Source organism: Rana temporaria, chromosome 1 (assembly GCF_905171775.1).
Source record: "Rana temporaria chromosome 1, aRanTem1.1, whole genome shotgun sequence".
In the NCBI taxonomy this organism is placed as follows: Eukaryota; Metazoa; Chordata; class Amphibia; order Anura; family Ranidae; genus Rana; species Rana temporaria.
The window spans coordinates 683,646,190-683,666,319 of NC_053489.1; positions in this window are offsets into that span (position 1 = coordinate 683,646,190).

Here is a 20,130-nt window from a genome sequence, read left to right on the forward strand (position 1 = left end):
GAATCCATTCCAGCAGGGCCTGTGGCAGAGACTTCTCCCAAAGGTTCCAGTCCATTCCAGGAGGGTCTGTGGCAGAGACTTCTCCCAAAGGTTCCAGTCCATTCCAGGAGGGTCTGTGGCAGAGACTTTTCCTCAAAGGTTCAAGCGATACTCTGGCTGCCAGGTCAGTGAGAGAGGCCTGTCCAGATACGCTATTCCCACTCAAGCAGGAGTGGCACAAGAAAAGCAGGACTGTTTCCCTATTGCTACGCCTGAATTTGCTATTCTCCTTCTTTCTTCAACTCTACCTTCACCACCAGTTTATTGTTTTTACCCGGCTGGGTAATAAAGAGCACAGCAAAAGACACTTGTTGCGGACATTCCTTTACTTCTGCTACATGCACCATTCACCCCTAGGAATACGGAGAGCCACGAGGTAAATGTGCCGCCCAAAACAAACCAGCAGCTCCTCCGGGGGTAGTGCTACATAAGTAACGGCAAAGGTGTGGTTGGATACGTAGGAAGAGAACCAGCGAAGAGTACAGTCATGGAGACCAAAGGCATCAAGGAGGAGGGGGTGGTCAATCGTATCAAAGGCAGCATAGAGGTCCAGGACTAGGAGTACAGAATAGTGTCCATTTGGATTTAGCTGTTAGTTGATCATTTGTGAGTTTCTAGGAGAGCAGTTTCTGTGGAGAGTTGAGGGCAAAATCTAGACTGGACAAGGCAACTAGTACCCATAGAAGAAACTAAGTGATGGAAGCTCCTATACGCTTATAGTCCTTATATGCAAGAAAATGTCCTAGCGCTTTCCCCAGCCTGCTGGGCAATAGAAGTAACCGGAGATGTGGTGGCGTTCAGGGCTGGTATGGGTGCTGCAAACGTACATAGATGGGTGTGAAGGGATGGAGGGAAGGGGAATCGCCAGATAGTCCCTTTAAGCCTATGAGTAGCAGCAGCTAGCATTAATTCAAAGCAAATGTAAAGGTAAGTTTTTTCAAAATAAGAAATATGTCTATACTTACCTGATCAGTGCAACATAATTGCACAGAACGCCCCCCGAACCGCCTGTTCTCGGGTCCCTTACCAGCGTTCCTTTCCCCTCTTTCTCTCCAGTGTCCCCATGGGAAGCCGATTCGCATGGGGCAGTATTTAGAGTAAAAGAGGAATATAGGTGATTATGGCAGCAGACAATGCATGACAGAGATTAATGGAATTCACATAATATCTATTCTACAAGCACAGGTATAACAGCATGGAGAGCTGGTAGAAACAGGTGTGGTAGTTAAAAAGGAGGGAGTGCAGCAATCAGGAAAAAGGGGAGTAGATGGGACATCTAGTGGTGGACACAGGGTAGGAGGTTCATGATCTATGGATGGGTACAGGGTAGGAGGTACAAAATCTAGTGGTGGAAACAGTGTAGGAGGCACATGATCTAGTGTTGGGCATAGAACAGGAGTTACATGGTCTAGTGATGGAAACGGGGTAGGATTTACAAGATTTAGTGGTGGGCACAGGGCAGGTGGTACATGATCTAGTGGTGGGCACTAAACAGGAGTTACATTGTCTAGTGATTGGAACAGGGTAGGATTTACAAAATCTAGTGGTGGGCACAGGGTAGGAGGTACATGATCTAGTAATGGGAACAGGGTCAGATTTACAATATCTAGTGGTGGGCAAAGGGTAGGAGGTACCTGATCTAGTGCTGGGCACAGAACATGAGTTACATGATCTAGTGGTGAGAACAGGGTAGGTGGTACATGATCTAGTGCTGGGCACAGGGTAGGGGGTACCTGATGTAGTGGTGGGAACAGGGTAGGATTTACAAGATCTAGTGGTGGGAACAGGGTACTGGTGATTTAATACAGTGGGTAATCTGTGGGTTGCCAGATGTTATTTAAGTTAACAAAAGTCCTGTGTAGTTTTTATTGTGTCATGAAAGCATTCTAAAGTGTGAACGCTGATTGAAGAGGATCATTCACGTCAAATATTATATTGCACGTCAGATACAAGGACCTCCAACATCAGCCACACCATAAGGTACAGAATTTTCCATTCCAGGACTTCTCTTTACCTTTCTGATTCAAATCATCTAACAGTTAAACAGACTCTACAAGAGTTCACTGAGAGAAGTTCCGGAGCGTAGTGCCCTGTTCCTGATGGAGGGGATTGTGTCCAAGGTTAGAATGACTCAACGTCCCTACCCTGGGCAGCAAGAGGAGGATGGAGGGGCTGTGAATAGCTGATCATTATTCACTATAGGTCAGCCAAACATATACACAGTTAGAGATGGGCCAAATAACCCCCCCACCCCGGTTAAGTTCGCGCCAGAACTCTCGAACATCAGGAAAAATCAGTCCCCAAGTAATTGGCCATAAAAAGAATATGGTGCCTTGGTACTGCCCTGGGGGACATGTATCAATGCCATAAAATAAACAAAAAACTTTTTTAAAGGAGCAGTGATTTTAATGATGCTTAAAGAGAACCAATAAAAATTTAAAATACCTTTAAAATAGTGCCTGGTGGGTCCCCTTAGTCTGCCTGTAAAGTGGCGCATCTGTACCACGTATAAAACCTGCTGCAGCAAAACGTACATTTATAAAGAAAAACAAATGACATTTAAATAGATTTTTTTCCCTGCAAGCTTTCTTTATTTTGTAAACAATGGCTTGGGGAGCTAGTCCGTATGATGAGGCCACAATTCAGGGCACTCAGAACAGGATTCGAGATTTTTTGGATAAATTCTGGCGTCTCTTTGGCAGACTTTGGATGGAAATAACGAGGTTTTGCACCTCTCTGTGCAAGCCTTATGTGAAGAAGCCAAATTATAGTATGCTCAGGCCAATATTAACATTTTTTCTTTAGAAAAAATCTGGTGTCTCGTTCGCAGACGTTGGATAGAAGTAACGTGTGGAAAAATTGGGCTTTGGGCGTTGGTGGTGCTTTCCCCCCCCCGTAACCTTCTAGAGGCAGAATAAGGCGCTCTGGCAGCTGTGGTGGACTGTGCACTAGTGTCAGCTTGGGTAACAGATGCAGGGGAGGATGAGGATGGTTTAGTGTCCCAGTCCACCACCTCCTCTGCATGCTGTGGCTTCATATCACAGGCAACATCACTAACCAGAGACAAAGGTGCCCTGCCTAAAGAGGAGTTCCACCCAAATTTGGAACTTCCGCTTATCCCACTCCTCACCCCCTTACATGCCACATTTGGCATGTAATTTTTTGGGGGGGGAGTGGGGGCTTCAGGAAGAGTGGGACTTCCTGTCCCACTTCCTCCTTCCTGTAGGCGATTAAGCTTAATCGCCTACAGGAAGGGACTGCTGTAGGCGATCGCCTAGGACACATCACAGGTCCTAGGCGATCTCCTGGCCAATTACACGGCGCCGGGCCGCGCGCGCATGCGCAGTGCCGCTCGCGCAAGCGCAGTGGGTGCCCGGACGTGAAGCCGAAAGCTGTCACGGCCGGGTGCCCACAGTGACAATGAAGACGCCGGCCGGGGAGGGGGGGAGAGGAGCGGAGCCCCGGCCGGCGCGTCACTGGAACGCTGGAGCAGGTAAGTGTCTGTTTATTAAAAGCCAGCAGCTACACTTTTTGTAGCTGCTGACTTTTAATAAACATACAAATTGGCTGGAACTCCCCTTTAAGGACTGACCACGTTGCCTGTGGACACATACGCTGTTGGCTCCCTCAGTGCCATGGGAACGTTTGATTGGATGTACTTTATGGAAAGTGGTGTTTGGTGCACTTTAAATTGAGGACTGACGCTGACAGAAATGTAAAAAATAAAAAAATAAAAAAGGAACTATAGTCTCGTAGTCAGAAAAACTGTGGCTGGCAATTAAAAAAATAGGGGCAGTCAGGGGAAAAAACAAACAAAAAAAATGCAGCAACCAAAAAACACACAAAAAACACAAACAAACAAAAAAAGGTATACAGCACTGTATACAGCACTAAATGTTATGTAATGCTGTGTTAAACACTGCACTACACTAACACACTACACTATACTCACACTACACTCAACTCTAAGGCCCCGTACACACGACAGAGGAACTCGACGTGCTTGGCACGTCAAGTTCCTCGTCGAGTTTTGGGATGAAGCCGCCGAGGAGCTCGGCGGGCCGCCTTCTCCATAGAACAACGAGAACAACGAGAAAATAGAGAACATGTTCTCTATTTTCTCGTCGAGTTCCTCGGCGGCTCCATCGAGCCAAAACTGTACAGACGACAGAGTTTCTCGGCAGAATCCGGGTTTTGACCGAGTTTCTCGGTGAATTCTGCCGAGAAACTCTGTCGTGTGTACGAGGCCTCAAGCCTCGTACACACGATCAGTCCATCCGATGAGAACGGTCTGACCATCAGTCAGGAAGCTGACTGATGGTCCGTCATGCGCACACACCATAGGTTAAATAACCGATCGTGTCAGAACGCAGTGACGTAAAACACACGACGTGCTGGAAAAAACGAAGTTCAATGCTTCCAAGCATGCGTCGACTTGATTCTAAATATTCGTGGATTTTTAACCGATGGTCGTGCCTACTAACGATCGGTTTTGACCTATCGGTTAGGAATCCATCGGTTAAATTTAAAGAAAGTTGGCTTTTTTTTAACCGATGGTTAAATAACCTATGGGGCCCACACACGATCGGTTTTGACCGATGAAAACGGTCCATCAGACCGCTGTTCTCTGGTTAACCTATCGTGTGTATGAGGCCTCAGGCCCCGTACACACGGTCGGACAAAACCGATGAGAATGGTCCGACGGTCTGATGATGCGTACACACTATCGTTCCAAAAACCGATCGGGTCAGAACGCGGTGACGTCAAATACACGACGTGCTGAATAAAACGAAATTCAATGCTTCCAAGCATGCCTCGACTTGATTCTGAGCACGCGCGGGTTCTGAACCGATGTTTTATCTGTACTAACCATCGGTTTGGTCCGATCGGGCAACGGTCCATCGGTTTGGTTTTGAAACACGTTTTAAAATTTTGGACCGAAGGAAAACAGACCGATGGGCGTTTTCAGCGGACTGTTTGGTCGTCTGTACGAGGCCTGAGGCCTTGTACTCACGAGCAGACATGCCCGATGAAACCGGTCCGCGGACCGTTTTCATCGGACATGTCTGCCCGGGGACTTCTGTTCGATGGCTGTACACACCATCGAACAGAAGTCCGCGCGTAAACAATACGCGGGGCGTGTCCGCGGTGTCGCCGCGTCTATGACGCGGTGTCACCGCGACAATGACGCGGCGACGTGGGCGGGCCTGCCTTTTAAATGCTTCCACGCATGCGTCAAAGTCATTCGACGCATGCGAGGGATGGCGGGCGGCCGGACATGTACGGTAGGTCTGTACAGACGACCGAACATGTCCGGGCGGACAGGTTTCCAGCGGACTGTTTTAAAGCAAGTCCAGGAAACAGTTGTCCGCTGGAAACCTGTCCGATCCGCCCGAAAATGGTCCGCTCGGGCCTACACACGGCCAAACATGTCTGCTGAAACTGGTCCGCGGACCAGTTTCAGCAGACATGTTTGGTCGTGAGTACGGGGCCTAAGAGACACATGTACATAAATTAGAACTGTTTGCTCTTCTGTACACATCACTATACATTCTCCTTCTTCATATGATGCAAAAAACAAATCTTCACATTTGTATTTCTCTAACATCACATAGCAGGAAAACCACAAGTTTCAGAATCACTTCACACCGGAGAAAAGCAAAGTTCATGTCTGTAGGCAGAAGATTCACAGAACAGCCGCACTTAGATGACTGAATCAGGAGGATCAACGTTTAAATGTTCTAAATACAGAATAATAAATACATAAAGTACATTAACCACCAAGAATTTACTGCCCAAAGACCCGGCCATTTTTAGCGATTCGGCACTGCGTCGCTTTAACTGACAATTGCGCGGTCGTGCTACGTGGCACCCAAACAAAATTGACATCCTTTTCATTCCTTTTTCCCACAAATAGAGCTTTCTTTTGGTGGTATTTGATCACCTCTGCGGTTAATATTTTTTGCGCTATAAACAAAAATAGAGCATCATTTTTGAAAAAAATGCTATATTTTTACTTTTCGCTATAATAAATATCCCCCCAAAAACATATATAAACATTTTTTTTTCCCTCAGTTTAGGCCGATACGTATTCTTCTATCTATTTTTGGTAAAAAAAAAAATCGCAATACGTGTATATTAATTGGTTTACGCAAACGTTTTAGGCCCAGATTCTGAAAGGGCTTACGACGGCGCAACGCCATGTACGCCGTCGTAAGTCCTAATCTGGGCCGCCGTATCTATGCGACTGATTCTTAGAATCAGTTACGCATAGATATCCATTAGATCCGACAGGCGTAAGGCTCTTACGCTGTCGGATCTTAAATGCATTTTTTTTTCGCTGCTAGGTGTCGCCTCCGTCGTTTTTCCCCGTTGAGTATGCAATTTCGAAAAATACGCAAATTCCCGAACGTACGCGCGGTCGACGCAGTGAAGTTACGACGTTTACGTTAGATTTGCGACGCGTAAAGTTGCCCCTGCTATATGAGGGCTTGCGACGCTTGAATTAGGCGGGCTTGCGCCGAGTGATTTAAGCTACGCCGCCGCAACTTCACAGGCAAGTTCTTTGTGAATAAAGCACTTGCCTGTAAAACTTGCGGCGGCGTAACATAAATGACATACGTTACGCCGCCGCAGTTTTACGCCCATCTACGAGAATCTGGGCCTATGCGTCTACAAAATAGGGGATAGTTTTATGGCATTTTTATTATTAGGTTTTTTTTTTTACTAGTAATGGCGGCTGTAACGGTCACCACCGTTTACGACCTTCCATCCCAGTCACGACAGCTTATCGACACTCCAACCAACAGGACCCGATCCATAAGAATTCCCCCCCAGACACGAGACACACAGCTCTGTGCTTCTGGTTTCAAATGTAAAGATACTTTAATGTTTTTTTCTCAGCTTTTTATACAGTACAAGGCATTAAAGCAACAATGAGATCTCCGCCCCCCTAATCACACACTAAGGCTAATTACTAAACATTCCTTAATTAACAGCATAACAAACAAAACACCTTCACACACTGAGTTCCCTAGGCAGACGTTTCGTCCCTGCATACAGCTTGACACCTATTCACACCTCTGAGCATCACTAGGCTTTAGACAGTGTTATCACACATAAACAGTATTTAGCATGCATAATTAGAGTTCTGGGAGCAGACCTGGGTTAACACCTTTACACAAGGACGATGAAATGTCTTCCAGGAGCCTGACTCAATTAGCATGTCACTAGTCAGGGCTAATCATAGAATGAGTCACTATTGACTGGTTGGGCCAACATCTTGCAGTATCTCAAAATCCTGCAATACGAACTATCAGTGATGTCCTATCTCATGTAATACATGAATTATGATTCACTTGCCACCCCATGCCCAAAAGGCACAGGGTGGACTCAGACCCAAGAGTTATCAGTGACACTGACACAGGAGTATCCCCCATCCTCACAAAGTCTCTGGGCGTCCCGGGTCATTCCGTTACAGCGGCGATCTGCGATTTTTTTCGTGACTGCGACTTTATGGCGGACACATCGGATACTTTTGACACATTTTTGGGACCATTGTCATTTTTACAGCGCTATAAAAATGCACTGATTACTGTAAAAATGACACTAGCAGTGAAGGGGTTAAGTGTGACCTAGGGAGTGATTCTTACTGTTAGGGGGAGGATCTACCAGTGACACATCACTGATCGCTGTTCCTGATCATTGGAAACAGTAGATCAGTGACATGTCACTAGGCAGAACAGGGGAATCTCTTGTTTACAAAGGCTCAGATTTACAGTCCCACGAAGGTAAATGATATGACTGGTTCTCTTCACCAAAGGCTGCAGGAAGGGGTTTGGTTGGAGGATCTGCACTATCTATGGAAATTATGTGAGCAGGGCCGTTTGAAGGAATTTGGGGGCCCCAAGAAAAATGGACATGGAGGCCCCCTCGACCCCCCCCCCCCCCTCCACCACACGCACGCAAAGCCTACAGGAACCACAGCATATCGATACAGTTTAAGTTCACCCACACTCTCCCTGTGTCCTTCTTACTCCTCCCACCCTCCTTGTGTCCTTCTTACTCCCCTCCCATCCTCCCTGTGTCCATCTTACTCCCCTTCCCCCTCCCTGTGTCCTTCTTGCTCCCCTCCCTATGTTTTTTTTACCCCCCCTCCCTCCCCATGTTTTTTTACTCCCCCACTACCCCCATGTTCTTTTTACTCCCCCCTCCCTGTGTCCTTCTTTCTACCCCCCTCCCTATGTTCTTTTTACTCCCCCCATGTTTTTTTACTCCCCCTCCCTGTTTTTTTTCTCCCCCCATGTTCTTTTTACTCCCCCCCCTATGTTATTTTTACTTCCCACCCTACCGTACCGCGCAGCAGGAGATTCCGTTTCCTGTTCCCAGCCGGACTGACAGGAAGTGAGCACTCAGTGTGCACTTCCTATCAGCCCTGCCGGGAACAGGAAACTGAAACAGGTACAGGAAACTGAATCTCCTGTACCGTGTGGTACCTGGCTGGACTGACAAGAGAAAGGAAGAGGAGCTTGGCCATGCTACAGGGAAGGGGAAGAAGTGACGAGAGAGGCAGCAGTGCTGCAGCCGCCTGAGGCTCTCTATAGAGCGCTCAGGCGGCCGCAGCATTTAAAGGAAGCTGGGCAAGGGCCCTGCTTGGGGCCCCAGGCCAGCTCGGGGCCCCAAGCAATTGCTTGGTTTGCTTGCCTTGTCGCGACGGGGCCTGTATGTAAGGCCCCGTACACACGTCTGAGAAACTCGACGGGCAAAACACATCGTTTTGCTCGTCGAGTTCCCTGCGAAGACGCCGAGGATCTCGGCGAGCCAACTATTCCCATTGACTCACGAGGAAATAGAGAACATGTTCTCTTTTTGGCCCGACGAGATCCTCGTCGGTTTCCTCTGCGAAAAGTGTACACACGACCGTTTTTCTCGGCAGAATACGTCTCCCGTCGAGTTTCTGGCTGAATTCTGCCGAGAAACTCGGTCGTGTGTACGGGGCCTGAGAATCAGCTTACAAGACGATACAAATCCACAGATTGCACTTTATTTTTCCTGAATCCATGGAGGAACCATTGTCCAATCTACAGGGAATCCTGCAATTCTCCATGGATCAGTCCAAGCTACAAGGAGATATTCAGGAGGATCTAAAACTGACCAATAGGAGATTCTCCAGATTTCATCACTGAAGTGCGATCATCAATTTATTCCATCTGTGATATTTTTAATCTCGCAGAAGAAGAAACTGTAAAAATGAAACTAACAAATCTCACATTAAGAATATAAAAGTGACGAAGTTGCACAACTATGTGCTGAAAGATATAAATATAAAGCCTTTTGCCGTGTGAAAAGCAGAACTCCCCAATTGCAGCTCTTTTTTATTTAATTTTTTTTTAAAGAATAAGTCTCATAAAGCATTTGTATTGGTGTGCTGTATCCAGAGCTAGCATGGTCCACAGGGAAAACAATTAGAAGAAACAAGATGGACTTAAAGGTGCCAACACAACAATTATAAAAATATAAATCTGATAACTCAAAAGTAAGCAAAGGGCTTAACTCAGCCGGCTGATCCTCCGAAATTCCCGGATCGTCTCAAGCTCCTCATTTTGGATTCTCAGGGTCACCTGTAAATCCTCCTCCTAGGCAGAGCTCGCCAACTGTTCTGGAAATTTTATAGATAGGACAACTCCTATCCTCATATTGATTAGTGGTTCCAAATTAATAAGAATTACTGCAGTAGGGAACAGACACAAAAAGATACACTCCGCATCTTTCCTAATAACTGTTCTGTGTATTTTATGCAATTAAAGTTTTTTATACACATGATTACGTAGGTATCACATTAATATTACAACTTTTATGGTAACAAGGGGCCAGATCCACAACCAGCGGGCGCAACGTAACTTTTGTGATTTAAGTTACACCGCCACAAATTGCCCAAGTTAGTGCCCGATCCACAAAGCACTTACCTGGAAATCTGCGGCGGTGTATCCTAAATCAGTCCGGCGCAAGGCAGGTCAATTCAAATGGGGCGAGTCCCATTTAAATTAGGCGCGCTCCCGCGCCGGACGTATTGCGCATGCTCCCGACGCTATTTTCCCGACGTGCTTTGCGCGAAGTTACGTTGCGCCGAGGTTTTGTGAATCGCGACGTGTAAAAAAGAGATGCGGCGGGAAAAAAAAAATTTAAATAAAAATTTGACAGCGACGCGGGAAAGACGGGTATACTTTTATATGGTGTACTAACTTTACACTTTGTAAAAGCAGCCCTATCTTTGCGACGGCAAACTAACACTTACTGCGACTTCACGAAGGGAAAAAGCTTTGTGGATCTCCGTAAGTGCTAATTTGCATACCCGACGCTGGATTACGACGAGAAATGCCCCCAGCGGCGGCCGCGGTACTGCATCCTAAGATCCGACAGTGTAAGTCCATTACACCTGTCGTATCTTAGGACTAGCTATGCGTAACTGATTCTATGAATCAGGGATACAACGGCGTATCAGCAGATACGCCGTTGTATCCCTTTTGTGGATCTGGCCCAAGGGGCGTAACATGGGCAGGCTAAATTCTAACTCGAAAGACTGCAAACATGTAATGAAAACATTATTAGTGTCATGTGCAATACATAGGCAAAAAAGACATATATATATTGAACATGCCGCAGCAATCATGACATTTCTAAAAGGAAAACAATTAATTCAAACTTGCTCGCTGCAGTATTGTATTGCCGAACCCGATGAAAAAAAAAATGGCGTGGGTCCCCCCAAAATCCATACCAGAAAAATAATGGTGGGCATCCAGGATGGTCAATCAACAAATGTCTAGTATACTCAAAGACACGCATGCCAAGTTCCTCATAGTCTGGGAGCCATGGCTGGCATATGCCTTCCCCAAACTCCCTCTGGCTATTATGGATTGGCTCTGACTGGTTTCCTGTGTGATCCTGGGTCCCCTTCTCCTTCGCTCTCTTCCCCCTACCCCACTTTCCCTTATTCCCCCCCTCTCTTTCTTATTTCTCTCTGTTTTCCTTCTCTTACCAGGGCTCTTAGCCCTTTTTGATTGCTAACAGATGCCCAAGAAGATCTTAAAGCAGAGTCAATGCATTTTTGTCCTGGTTATTCCTGCACTCATGGGGGTTACCCCAAATTACGTTACTCAGGATTTCTGTGACCGTTTAAATAGGAGGCTGCCCTCCTCTGTTTATGCTGTATTTTTTTCTATTGTTTTCTTTTATGCGCCAGTTCTAGCCCCTGCGTGGGCAGTCGAGGTGCCTTTGACATTGTTGTATGTTTAACACTCCATCTACAATAAAAACTTATCGAACCAGAAAAATAATGGCGGCCACACAAAATATTGGGCTCAATTTGGACATTTTCACTTAGGGGTGTACTCACTTTTGTTGCCAGCGGTTTAGACATTAAAGTGGAGTTCCACCCAAAAAAAAGGAAATGGCTGTTGCTATGCGGTCCCTCGAAATCCTCCTCCTTCATCGCCAATGCTCCTTTCGTCACTTCCCTCGGCGCCTCCACTCGCTACTGCTCCTGGGAGATGTGTGTCATCATTTTCCCAGGAGTCAGTGGGCAGCGCCAAGGGCTAGGTTGCCATAACATCTGTGCTGCTGCACACTGCTGTCAGTGTCAGGCCGCGTACACATGACCGAGAAACTCGATGGGGGCGAAACACATCGTTTTCCCCGTCGAGTTCCTTGTTCGGCTGTCAATAAAACTTGTCGAGCCAAATTTTCCCATTGCCCGTCGAGGAAATAGAGAACATGCTCTCTTTTTGGCTCAACGAGTTTCCCGACGGGTTTCTCGGCGAAAAGTGTACACACGACCGGTTTTCTCGGCAGAATACGTCTCCCATCGAGTTTCTTGCTGGATTCTGCCGAGAAAACCGGTCGTGTGTACGGGGCCTAACTGTGAAGCCTGTAGATCAGGGGGCCAGACTCATGGATGGGGGGTGGTGCCCATGCGCCTCTAATGGAGATGCTGCCACTGTTCACTTCCCAATAGTTAGCACAACTAAACCAGATTTGAAGGCTCATAGCCATTGTGTATCAGTGCACGGTATAAACTTGTAACCCTAATTTTCCAGCCAACTTCTCCATCTCAGTATCTCTCCAGTCCTTTTCAGCATCTCGGATCTCAGGACCTCAGTGTAAGTCCACGTACACATGACTGGTTTTCGCGGCAAAAACCAGCAAGACTGCTTCTTCTCGAGAAAACCATTCGTGTGTACGAGGCATTTAGGTTTCTCGTCAGGAAATCTTGCCAGAAAAAAAGAGAACCTGCTCTCTTTTTTTTCTCGTTGAGATTCTTGTCGGCCTGTTTCCCGACGAGAAACACGAGTGTGTGTATACTTGCCTGTCGCCGTGGAAACCCGCGCATGCTCGAAATGACTTCGACCCATGCGCGGTAGCTTCCACGACATAGGTTGGGTGAAGCAAGATGGCGGCGACGGCATCGAATGTGACGTCGTACGCGATGACGTCACTGCGTTCTTTCCTTTCAAGAGAACCGCGGTTCTTTTGAAACGAGAGTCTGTACACTCGGGCGGCAAGAGTTTCTTGCCAAGAATCTCATCAGGCAAAACAACATTTTTTCCTGGCGAGATTCTGGCCCGTGTGTACAGGGCTTAAGTCCTCTCGCTCTGTACAACACTACAACAAGCAAGTGCTGGAAAAGGTGGTATAGTAGTCAGAAAAAAAGGAAAAAAGTTGTAGAAGCAAAAATAACGTTATCACAATAGTTTATATCATGAGACAGTTGTTAGTCCCCCTGCACACATTTACTCTATCACCCTAATAAACTGTTTTTTTTTTTACCTATAACGGAACTACAAACAGTAATCTTATCAGTTTTAGCCAAGCAGACATTTAGGCCCAGATTCTCAAAGGGCTCACGACGGCGCAACGCCGTTGTAAGTCCTAATCTGGGCCGTCGTATCTATGCGACTGATTCTTACAATCAGTTACGCATAGATATCCATTAGATCCGACAGGCGTAAGTCTCTTACGCTGTCGGATCTTAAATGCAATTTTTTTTTTGCCGCTAGGTGTCGCCTCCGTCGTTTTCCCTGTCGAGTATGCAAATTGGCAAAATACGCGAATTCCCGAACGTACGCGCGGTCGACGCAGTGAAGTTACGACCTTTACATTAGATTAGCGCCGCGTAAAGTTGCCCCTGCTATATGAGGGGCAACCAATGTTAAGTATGGCCGTCGTTCCCGCGTCGAAATGTAAAAATTTACGTTGTTTTGCGCAAGTCGTCCGTGAATGGGGCTGGACGCCATTTACGTTCACGTCGAAACCAATGACGTCCTTGCGACGTCATTTGGAGCAATGCACCCTGGGATATTTTCCGGACGGCGCATGCGCAGTACGTTCGGCGCGGGAACGCGCCTAATTTAAATGCTCCACGCCCCCTACCCGGCTAATTTGAATTAGGCGGGCTTGCGCCGGGTGATTTATGCTTCGCCGCCGCAACTTTACAGGCAAGTGCTTTGTGAATAAAGCACTTGCCTGTAAAACTTGCGGCGGCGTAACGTAAATCAGATACGTTACGCCCGAACAGTTTTACACCCATCTACGAGAATCTGGGCCTTTGGGATTTTTCACAACCTGAGAATGACCCCATTATGTATAGAAGGTTAGTTTCAGTGCTGGACAGGATGAGAAGCTCTGGATCCAGTCTTATGGGCCTCAGGTGTTCCATGAGATCCCCAATAGATCAGACCTGGGAGTACTGGAAAGTTGAGGCTTTGTGAGCAAAGTGTGATTACTGAATAGTCAGAGCCGCCCCTGCAAAAGTTGAACCCTGGGCCCCTTGCCTGGAAACTGACTTTACAACCCAGATATTGGGGGGCCCTAACACAACTGGACGGGTCATGTCTCCCACAAGATCACCTCCCCTATACTCGGCTTAATTTCTTTTGGCTTTGTGATGGGTCTTCTAACAATTGTCTAACTGCAGACAGATCCCAGGAACATCCCATAATGAGGAGGTCAGACCATGGTCCATATACCACTGAAAGGTCCTATCAACTGATCCATCCCATCCCCCACAATCACTTTACTCCTCACACTGTATATAATGTATAATCATCTGATTTTATCTTCTTATTCCACAGCTCAGTGTAAGAAGCCGACCATAGAGAATGTGTACAGTCTCTCTATACACAAAGAGTATTATAAGAAGGGAGAAGAGGTGAGATTACGATGTAATCCTGGATATTATCCATCATCAGACACAATGACATGTGACAACCCCCACACCTCCTGGGAGTGGACTCCTCCCACTATTACCTGTACAGGTGAGAACAATAATCTGATATTTTCATCAGAAACACATCAATGTAAAGTCAATGCAGGTTTATACTTTTAGGCCGGTTTCACACTGAGGCGCGGACCCGCGCTGACGGTATAGCCGCGCTACTTGTAGCGCGGCAGTACCATCGTGTTTACCGCGATATTCGGGCGCTAGCGGTGAGGTTTTAACCACCGCTAGCGGCTGAAAAAGGGTTAATACCGCCTGCGTTGCGGCAGTATTACCGCGGTATCACCGCACTTTCCCATTGATTTCAATGGGAAGGCGCGGTATAGGAGCGGTGAACACACCGCTCCTATACCGCGGTAAAGATGCGGCTAGCAGGACTTTTGGAGCGCTCCTGCTAGCGCATCGCTTCAATGTGAAAGCCTTCGGGCTTTCACATTGGAGAGTACAGGGCATGATTTTTCATGCGGTATAGCAGCGCTTTTTGTAGCGCTGTACAGCATGAAAAACGTCCCAATGTGAAAGGGGCCTTATAGTCATAATAATGAAGCAGCAAATATTTGAGTGACCATTTTATTTATGTTTTTCCTATTGTTTACTCTCATACACATAGGTTTTGCACAATTTAGACCTGCAAATATTTTCTAATAATATGCAAATGTTATGTGTAAAGTTCAACTCCAGGCATTTTTCTTTAATTAAATTGGACCCCAGACAGTAATAATAAAAAAAAAAAAAAAAAAATAAGCTCAGGCTGCTATATTCACCTTCATTTTGGAGCTAACCCCCATAGTTCTTTCTCGACACAAAACATCCTCAGACTTCCAAGTGAGAAAAAGAGATACTATGAATGCTGGGCATCATAGCTCCACCCCTGAGGGGCACCATTACGGGCACCCTTCATTCACAGTGTATTGTGGCAGAGGACTGATCTGACATCATCACATAAAATAGAAAATAGCAAAGCCCTCTTCCAGCAACTTTGCCGCGCGCCTATCGGGATACCTATTGAGGAAGGGTAACATCCTTCCCACCCGCACCGGCGTCGCTCCCCTTACCCGCAGACTCTCCGGGACGGTTCTTGCCTCGCTTGAAGCACTTTGACAAAGCGTGGGTACCCCCACACCCTGAACACGTGTGTTTGAAGCGGCAGCTCGTGCCATACTTACACGTCCCCTCATGGAACTGCCAGCAGTAGCCCCATCGTTTTTCGGTCGGTTGTCCTGAGGCAGTTGCACCTCCGACCCCCCCCCCCCCCTGAAAAAACTGCTGCGGCGCCCTCGCAGCCGTCATCAATGTCATCCACAGGTTAATGTCCTTCTAAATACAGCGCAGAGTCGGTCTGAAAGCCATCCGTTGCCGGAACTGCTCGTCATACTGTAGCCACGCCGTGCCCCCGTAAGTCTGATGCGCCGACCTGATGGCCTCCAAGTAAATGAACAAACCCGAACAGTGTTCGGGGCGCTTTTTCCCCCACCACGCAGGCCAAAATCGCAAAAGCCTGCAACCAATTGGTGAACGTGCAGGGAATCAAACGATACCGCCGCTTTTCTTCGTCCTCCTTTTTACTCAACTCAGGCTTCAGCCTGTTCAAATAGAATTTTTCAAGAGGGAGCAGAGTGAAAATCTCCACGTACTCCCCCTTCCAAATCTTTTCCCTGACCTCTGGCTTTAAATGAGCCCCCAGAGTGGCCTCAAAGCAAATATACATTTCGCTCTGCGCAGTATGAGCCAACCTAACCGCATCCTTCTTTTCACCCGCCGCCTCAGGCGCACTCTCAGGCGCCGGCGTCCCGGTGTCCCCAGTCGACGCTACCCCCGCCGTTCCAGTACCTGCACCCGCAGCCGGACCCACCGTTACCTGACCAGACCCCCCCCAGAGGTGACCATGCCACAGCCGGGGACAGTGTACCTGCAGCCCCAGGATCAAACCTCCTGACCAAATCCCGCAATCCAGCCCATAAATCCTGTGACTCCTTCCCTACTGCCACCACCCCCGTGTCAGTACCCCTTACAACTTGAGCCCCGTCCGGGCACCAACCCCCCCCCCCCCCCCCGTGACCCTGACCCAACAAATCCTGCAATAAACCACAAATAGCAGATGATGAATCGGACTTACCGGGCTGCCTTGGACTAGGTCCACGCGCCGCCGGGATGGAATCCACCGCTGACCGTTGTCCCAGACAATTGTTGCTCTCCGATCCGGACAGCTCTCCTTCTGATCTCTCTGCACTCGTAGCCGGGGAAACCTCCCTCGAATGCACCCCAGACACACGTGCACTGGTTGCCGCTGGCCTGTGTTGCACTGCACTCCGACCCCTCTGTTCCGGAACACCAGACCCACTCGCCACCTCCACCGACGGACTCCTGGTTCGTCCCCTGGCCCTGGACTCGACTGTGCGACCACTCTCATCACGCCTCGTCGCCCCCACACTCCGCACCGACCACCCATCTGACGCTGCCGGACCCCTGGCTGCCACGGAAGCGTGGCCCCTGGCCCGCTGGCTAGACACATCACGCTGGGCCGCAGGACTGCATCGACCATCCCCCGCAGCCCCGGTCGTGTCGTCTGGGCATCTCCGACGGGCAGGAGGGGAAGGCCTAGGGGACCCATTTGACCCCCCTGCCACTGCGCTCCATCCACAACGCGGATTCCTCCTGGCCCCCCCCACCGGCCCAGGCTGTGACCTGTGAGGTGATGGATCAGGAGGGCCCCTGACGGGTCTCCAAGGCTGCTGATCTGCTGCTGGATCAGGGCTATACCGCTCCGGTGGCCTGGACCTCCGAGCGCGCGGTGGATTTACCCCCCCCCCCGTGGGTGCCGCGATTGGGGGGTCTAAAGCGGCTGAGACCTGAGCCCTAACCCAATCCGTCCCTTGGGCCGACACTGCAGCGCGCAACTGCGCTATTAAATCACCCACAGCCGCCATTGTACCCCAGGAGCCTTTCACAGCCCAGCTTCTTCCCTCGTGTATAATGGAGGAGTGAAAAAACGTCACTTCCTCCCAGTTAACCACTCCTACAGCCCTTTGCCCTATGCAACTTCCTGTCTCCCACTAGCCTATCACCTACGGCCAGCCCACCCTGTCATGCCGGCCCTCCCCCAACTCTGTTTTCTCCGTGCCTCTCTGTATTGGGCTGGCAGCGAGGTAGCAGAAGCAGAAGGCGGGAGTAGGGTCAAAACAAGCCGGGTCAGGTGCAGGCAGAGAGCAGGTGCGTCAGAGACAAGCCGGGTCGGATGAACGGAACAGGAATCAGGATACAGGATAACAGGATCAGGTACACTAAACGTTATAGAACGGACAGCACCTGAGTCCAGGAAGTGGCCAGTTAAAATAGCCTGTTTGGTGCCAAACACTCAGGGAGTGCACGCCGCGGCGTGCGCACGTGCACGCGTACGGGCGCGCTCCCAGAAACAGAAGTCACAGGCCGTCATTTTGGGCACTGTCATGCCCTTCCTGACAAAACCATTCGTGTGTACGAGGCATTCAGGTTTCTCGTCAGGAAATCTGTCCAGAAAAAAAGAGAACCTGCTCTCTCTTTTCTCAACGAGATTCTTGTCGGCCTGTTTTCCAACGAGAAACCCGAGAGTGTGTATACTTACCTGTCGCCGTGGAAACCCGCGCATGCTTGAAATGACTTTGACGCATGCGCGGTAGCTTCCACGGCATAGGTTGGGTGAAGCAAGATGGCGGCGACAGCATCGAATGTGACGTCATACGCGATGACCAATGGGTGGCCAATGTTAGGATACAACAATATATTCCAGATTTAGTACATCTGGACCAGGTGGGATTTGTCCCTACTAGGGAAGCACGCGATAACACAATTAAGGCTATTAACCTGGTGCAGATAGCGAACACAACACAGACACAATGTATATTTTTGAACACAGATGCAGAGAAGGCCTTTGACAGGGTGAATTGGAGTTTCATGTGGGCAGTCCTAAAACACGGAGGCTTTGGGAATAAAATAATAAAGTGGATATCCTCCATGTACTCAGGTCTAACGGCTCAGGTACGAGCTAATGGAATACTCTCGGAGCCTCTCCGGATTTCAAACGGGACGAGACAGGGATGTCCCCTGTCCCCACTCCTCTTCGCCCTGTCATTGGAGCCTTTTCTGTGTACGATCCGTTTAAACTCGAATATCTCAGGTATACAAATAGGGAAGAACAATTGCAAAATTACAGCCTACGCAGATGATATGTTGTTTACCCTCGCAAATGCACTGACCTCAATCCCGGAACTAATGAAGGAATTTGAGAGATACGGAGCTCTATCGAACTTACGTATTAATCTTAATAAATCAGAAGCGATGGGAGTAAATGCCCCAAACACAATAATAACATATCTAAAACAAAAATATAAGCTTAAATGGACAGATAGAGCACTGACCTATTTAGGTATACAACTAGCAGGAAAGGTGGATAGGATCTTTGAGTTGAACTTTCCACCTTTATTGCAAAAAGTGAAGATCTTATTGGATAAATGGAATCAGGGCTTTCATAGCTGGATAGGTCGATGTAATATTATCAAGATGAACATACTCCCGAAAATTCTTTATTTATTACAAACACTTCCAATACATATACCAGTAAAGTATCTCAAACAATGTCAGAGAGTGATTTTTGAGTTTATATGGGCACATAAAAATCCCAGGATACAAAGGAAACAATTAATGAATACTAAGCAGCAGGGAGGACTTGGAGTCCCAGATTTACGGAAATACTACTATGCAACTCATCTGAATAGGCTAATTGATTGGAACAGACATTCGGACACGAAACTATGGGTACAAATTGAACAGGCACAATATAAAACACCCCTTGAAAGAGCACCATGGTGGTTTGCCTCGTTGCCGAAAGAAATAAACAAAAATCCGATAGTGGGCAATACAGTGAGGATTTGCGCAACAGTATTACCTATGATAGGAATTGAGCCTAGGACCTCTCCATTATACCCAGTGATAGGTAACCCCCTCTTCCCATCGGGATATGAAGACGGAGCATTTCGGCATTTAAGGACCAGAGAGTGCATACAAGTAGCGAGGTACATCCAAATGGGGAGATGGGTAACAATAGAGGAACTGATGGAAACAGGAAAGGCATTTCGTCTTAAATTCTGGAGCGCACTTCAGATGGTCCATTTCCTGAATACCTTGCCGAATCCCGAGAGTTTCGAAAGACCCCTCATGAGGTTTGAGAAAATGTGTAACGAAAAAGGTACGTTATCACATACTCTCTCAATAAGCTATGAACTACTAGGGCAATCAGGAGCCTATCCTCCGAAGTGCGTACAAGAATGGGAAAGAGAATTAGAAAAGACATTTAGTCCAGAACAGCGTCAATGTATATATAGGCGAGCACACGAGACATCACTCTGCGTGAGAATACAAGAGACGAATTACAAGATCTTTACGAGATGGTATAGGACACCAGAAAGACTAAATAACATTTTCCCAGAGGTAACCAATAAATGTTGGAGGTGCCAGGAAACCAAAGGAACGATGCTACATATATTTTGGGATTGCCCTATGTTGAGGAGTTTTTGGTTAGAGATTAAAAGAGCTCTTGAGGTCTGCTCAAAACATGAGATCCCGGAAGATCCAGAATTTTACCTTCTACACTTAAATTATATAGCAGAAAGAGATTACAGGGAATCAATCATACGCCACCTCTTAGACGCTGCAAAGGCATGTATAGCGAAGAAGTGGAAGTCATCAAGCCCACCAACAGTGGAGATGTGGATAGGTAGAGTTAAAGAAATAAGCAAATTAGAAGAGTTAGTCCTGACAGCACTACACCAAAAGGAAAAATATTT